Source organism: Balearica regulorum, chromosome 1 (genome assembly GCF_011004875.1).
Source record: "Balearica regulorum gibbericeps isolate bBalReg1 chromosome 1, bBalReg1.pri, whole genome shotgun sequence".
NCBI lineage: Eukaryota > Metazoa > Chordata > Aves > Gruiformes > Gruidae > Balearica > Balearica regulorum.
This window is the reverse complement of record NC_046184.1, coordinates 198024801-198030800: the sequence shown is the minus strand read 5'-3', so window position 1 is coordinate 198030800 and position 6000 is coordinate 198024801. Positions and strand designations below refer to the sequence as shown.

The following is a 6000-nucleotide window of genomic DNA, read 5'->3' as shown; positions in this document are numbered from 1 at the left end:
CATAACACATTTTCTCCTTTGTTGCCCGACAACCTTTTCCTTCTCCTTTTCAGTTATCCCATCAGTATTCACTCCTCTCAGCCTTTCTGGACATCCTTGATGTAAAATTTGTCAGAAAAAAAAGGTATTTACCATTTAACCTCCCAATCTGCGAGTCACTCTTCTTCTCTGTCATGAAAAGCTTCCCTCTTTACCTCTCAGATCCCTTTTTCTTCTACCAAACTTCTCAATCCCATATTCCCCCAACCTCCCCTGCTGTCCATCCCCTGCTCCCTTTGGGCCCTCCACAACCTCTGTCCTGTGCCAGCTCCTACCACACACCTCAGAGCCCTGCAGGAAAATCGCTCCCAAACTTGTACCTCCCAGACTGTCCTCGAAGGCTCCCTGCCCCGCCACGACCCCAAATTCACGCCCCAGCAGAGCAGAACGCCGCCGCCGGGCCAGGCCTCCCGGCCGTTGCTCCCGGCGCAGGCGCATTCTCCGGAGCGCCAGGCGGGGCGGGAGCGCCCTCCAGAGACGCTGGCAGCTCCCTGCCCTGCCCTCCCTGCCGGCGGCGACTCTCCGCCCGCGAAAGACGGGAAGACCGGGTTGCGACTTGGTGAAGCGGGCGGCGGTGCAGCGGCGCTTGGAGGGAGTCCCCTGCACCTCCCGTGACCGGGCTCTGTCTGAGCCATGGAGCTGCTGCGGTGGGGCCGCGCCGCGCCGGGCGCCTGTTGCGACGGCGAGGGCGGGAACTACGTGTGGCAGAGAGCGGCCCGACGAGGAGGGAGCCGGCGGCCCGGGAAGAGGGGCTTCTCCCCGGCCGCCGTATGTGCCCGCGGCGGCGTGGGGAGGAGAGAGGGAGGGCACGGCTCGTTTCCCGCCCCCTGCTCAGCCTCTTCTCCTCCCTCCCACTGTCCCTCCTTCCCTCCCCGCCGCATCGCTGAGGCTGTGAGAGCGGCGCCCGCCCAGCGCCCGGGGCTGCCGCCCCGCCGGGACGAAGGAGGGAGGCGCTGCCTGCGGGAAGGAAGCTGGATGAAGACTTGTTCCTCAGGGCGGGTTGGCCGGCCCCTCGGGCATGAAGGGGACCGCGGGGACTTTGCCCTGCCCTGGAGCCGAGCGGGTACATCAGGTAACAGCCCCGCGCGCCTTCCCCCTCAGCCGACCCGCCTGAAGTGCAGGGAGAGGGCAAGTGTCTCCGAAAGTTATCCGCCCGCTGCTTGCCGGGGGACGAAGGGCAGAGGAGGAAGGCGAGGAGGCAGTCCTCGGTGTAGGGTTGCACGTTGGTTTATTACAGACAGCTTTGTGCTCTAGAAACTCAGTCGGGTGCCTGAGGCTATGCTTTTCCCGCTGGGCTGAGGCGGGGAAGGGCTGAGAAGCGTGGCGTTTGTGCCGCTGGGATCCCCTTGCTCAGCGCCTGCGATTCGGCAGCGGTGGCTGTGCTGCGGCCGGCAGAAAGTTTCCAGCGGGAGTGAGGGGCAGAGAGAAGCGGGAGAGGATCGCCGCGGGAGGTGAGCGTGGGGAGGGGCGCAGCGTTTTGCTGAGAGGTCTGCAGCGCTGCTTCCCTTCGCGAGCAGTTCACTGAACTTGCTTCACTCTTGCATCCTCAGTTGCCGTTTGTTACGGAGAGGAAGGATTAAGTATCCGTAGAGGTATAACGTTGACATCTTTAATAGTCACTCCCGTGGGGAGTTTGCTTACATCCTTGTGTCGGTTTAGATATGTTTAGGAAAAGAAAACAAATAGCAAAATCTTACCGGAAAGAAATGCATAGCAGTACACCTGAGACTTCAGCGTATGTGTTGTGTGACATAACTGTAAATGCACTGCTGTTCTTTTTGAATCACACTTTGCTGGGGCTTTTTAACTGAACATTCGTAGATTAAGTATAAACTTTTAATAAAATATGTGGATGTCATTAACACTATTGGAGATTAAATCCCACTTTAAACATTTCACAATTTTTTTTTTTTCCCCCTTTGCTCATAGTTTATATAAGGGACAATAAGTCAGATTTGTATTTTTTGTCTAGTTCTTCTAAAATTATTTGAGGAATAACAAGTGAACAGAGTGCCCCACAGAGATTCTAGGTACCTTTGCTACAAAGTGAAACAACAACAACATCGAACCACCCTGAAGACTAACAAACAAAAAAATTCTATACCTTCAAAAGCCTCCTTCCTTACCAGCCCAGACAAAGAACTGTACATTGCAAACTGCCCTGAGAGTGAAAAGATTTCAGTAATTTCAAATAAGGCAAAGTCCCTTTCGTAGAGAATGTTCTGCACTAACTCCCTTGGTGAAATCAGAGAATCTACCTTAAGAATGATCAGCTGCAGTTCTGTTTTACCTTCAGATTTTCAAGAACCGAGGTAATTCCACAATTTTTGTTGCAAAAGCCAAAGGAAATACTTACATGCAACAAGCTTAATTTCATTAGATCAGAAAAGCCTGTATAGCTTTTTGGTTTGGGGGCTCTTTTTTTTTTTTTTTTTTTTTACTGATATAACAAATTTGGAATCACATTTGGGGGGCATTCCAAAGCAGACTAGATTGAACAACATAAATCTGTTTCTGCAGGTAATGCCTATGGTTGTTCGTTGGACATTGATAAGGCGCTATACTTATGGTGATTTTCAGATTGTGACTTTTCTTAATAAATGCACAGTTAATGAGCCAATGCAGCTTGGAGACTACTTTATGTATGCTCAGTTTTTTATTAATGGACTTTCATATTTCATTAAGCTGAGAGAGGGCTGAGAAAAGAGAAGTATAAGCATTTATAAAACTTGAAATGTTTCCCACTTTCGTGTGTTTTCTTCTTTGGTGATGGGGTTTGTTGGGTTTTTTTCATTGTCAGCTTCAAATGTAACATTTCTCCGCACTTTCATGCAAGTGGCAGATTTTATTAAACATTTAAAAAATTCTATTGTAAAATGTTCTGTAGTTCTTACTTCCTTAAAAGGATAGGTAAGACTAGGGAATTATAATTTTTCTTGACAGCATGACAGTTAAAACTTGGTTTGCATAGGAGCGAGCATGTGTAGTGCGTTTGAAGAAGGTGTCATTCTAAACTGTCATTGACTAACTTTTCAATGTGTTTTTGTGAAAGTGAATATATTGCTTATAAAATGACTGGTAGGATGTTACTAAGAGATAAGAACAAATCAATGTAGTGATGCAGGGTCTAATTTAAGATTTTGAGTACAGATTTAATATTTGGATGCCTATGGATTTAGTGCTTAGTTCTGTAAACAGGTATGTGAGTTAATTTTCTTCATATTCATCTCAGTTAAACTCACAACAATAGTGTTGATGCAGCAGTGCTTAAGCTACAGAGAGGTGGAGTGTGGAATTTTGCCTTTTTATAACATACTGAAACAAAATGCTTTGTTTGCTAATAAGCTTTCTGTTCTGATAACATGTCCAAATTGTATGTAGCTATTGCAATCAAAGGCTGAGCTCGTGTTAGAAGTCAGGAGCTTAAATACAACTGTGTGTTGAACAAATATTCTTTTACAGCATGTGAAATCTTAAGCAATGAAAATGGCCAGGTGAAGCAAGGGAGGCATATAAAATAGCATTAAGGTATGGAAGTGTGGGAAGTTTGGTAAAAGGAAAAAAAATAAAAAGGAATTTAGCAATTGAGAGTGTTTTGGACATGAACTTTTGCCATAAAAACTAAGTTACCGGCTTTGAAAGATAATCCATGCCTTGAGGATTTGGGGTAAAAGTATACCTGGACAAACAGTTGAGGTATTTGCTTTTACCTGAAAACTATGGTTGCATATACAGCATTTTTCTGTTTGCAAACCTTGTACTGCTATACTTTAAAGCCTTCTCTAGAAGGCTTCTCTTGAACTATGATAGAAAATTTTTTACTTCATTGTTAAACCTCTCTGGTGTGGTTGGACTAGATAAAATCATGGTGAAACTAGTTAACTGAGCATAGTGTTTCTGTAGAAGTAAGAGACTGATACAAAATATAATACTGATTAAAGAAAACTCCATTGTAGTTACAAGTTCAACACCCAGGCACTGAGGAGTGCATACTATAAATCTGTAGAAAGTGAGGGCTACCTTTTGGGAAAGGATTCCTTCTGGTGGCCACGAACAAGTAGTACTCCTGCGGAATGAGGAGAGTGAACTTTCACTTTGCATGTCCATTCTGGGTGTTTTTCCCTGTCTTCTGTTGCATCTCCACTCAGTCTCCTCTCAATTGAAAGAATCCAAATTCTTTAATTTTTCCTTTTATGTCACCTTTTCTAGACCTCTGGTACTTAATATTTTCTGCTGAATTCCTTTCAGTTCTTCTGTATTCCTTAGGTAGAGTACCCTCTATAAAAAACTAAAGCTGTAGCTTTACCAACTGTAAAGATTAGTTTACAGTTCAAGGCAGCGTGTTGTCTTTTATGCAAGAATATTCTATTGGTCATCACTTTTAACTCTTAATAACTCTGACCACCAAAATACCATTTGGAAAAATAGCTACATATTATTTGTCCTCATCTTGTATTTTCTCAGTTGATTATTCTTAGCTAAAGTATTGACCTTCTTGAATTGCATCTTAATTTTCTCCTAGATCATGTCTTCAATTTAGCGTGTTCATTCTGAGTTTTAGTTCTGTATACTCTGGCTCCTCGCTCTCCTTGGGCTAGTGTCATACTCAAATTTAACAAGTATACTCTGTCATTTAAGTTATTAATAAAGCGATAAATTTTATCTATCAGTACACACTGGAGGAGCCCCTCTTAAGAAAGTCTTCCAGTTTGTCAATGAATTGGTAATAATTATTCTCTGAATATGGTATTGTAACCTACTTTTAAAATAAATCAATGAAACGGGTTTCAGTCTGTAGGTACTATATGAGTGCATAAATATGGATATTATTGTCTGCTACCAACTATTATAAAGCCCAAAGCAGGAGTAATATGTATTTCTGTTATAAAGGTTTTGTTACAAAACATCACAGCTTTCAGGGAAAGAAAATGCTTTTGAGGCTTCTAGTTTAGATATTCTTTTTAATACAAGAGTTTTCACTGAGCAACCAAATACCTTTACCTGAATGTCAGGTCAAAATACTCCTGGGCAATGTACCTTGCAATCATATCATGTATACTGTTTGTAATTAAAATGCTGTCTGCAAACCTCATTAACATTACCAAGGTAATGTAAGTGCTAGTTTTACTTTTTAGTTTCTGACAATTATTCATAGTAAGTGACTCTAGTCAGCAAATAATGGGGAATAATATGTCAAATTACTGAGCTGTTTGATTAACTACTGTGTTTTACATATTTTTTAAAGGTCATGCAAGGTCAACATTTGTACACATTTATGAAAACATTAGAGAAAAACTACATATAGTATCAAAAATACTGTTTTGCTGTTAGGGGTGTACGTGCCTGAAAATCTTAGCAAACCAATGTCTCTTAACAAATTGACATTATATTAATTTGAAGTTAAATTTACTTGCTTTCTGCTAATACGTGGAGGTTTAGGTTTAACAGAGTGATACTGAACATCTAATTATCTTTTTTTCCACTTCAGCCGCGAGACTCACCATGAAGTTGCAAATTAATATATTTGTCAATATTACTGTTAATTTAAGTCACATAACACGTATCAGCCTCTGAAATTGGAGAATTGCTTTTGTAAATTACAACATATGTAAATCATACAACAATACCCAAATAAATTACTAACTTGTAGTTGTGCATTAAGCATTCATTACTTCTGAAGATTAACATTTATTATAAACAGTTCTGAAAACTTCATCATATCATGTCTGTATAAACCTGAAGAGAGAGCTTCTATTTGGTTTCTAAAAGTTGATCTGTGGAATTTGGATTTTGTATAGTGAATACCATTACTCTGTTATCATAAAAAAATTACTGGTAAAAACATATTTCTCTGTGTTGTAGAAAAGTAGACAGCTTGTAGAATAGGGCAGTTTTGAGGAAAAAGTTTCAAGATTCAAGAAATTGTATAATGTGTACAAAACAAAAACGTCTTAATTAAAA

General features: G+C 42.0%; 1 protein-coding gene across 7 annotated transcripts in view; it reads left to right on the top strand.

Annotated features, from left to right (window-relative positions):
- Window positions 1-883: 883 nt before the first annotated feature.
- Window positions 884-6000, top strand: part of SGCG (sarcoglycan gamma) — a 151424-nt gene continuing 146307 nt past the window's right edge. For 2 of the 7 annotated variants that reach the window (XM_075742182.1, XM_075742181.1), the window contains exon 1: window positions 884-1111. The gene's annotated coding sequence lies outside the window, so the exon portion shown is untranslated. Of the gene's footprint in view, window positions 1112-1330; window positions 1491-6000 lie in introns of those variants that run through there. The other 5 variants (XM_075742178.1, XM_075742177.1, XM_075742180.1 and 2 more) reach the window with 4 other exon arrangements.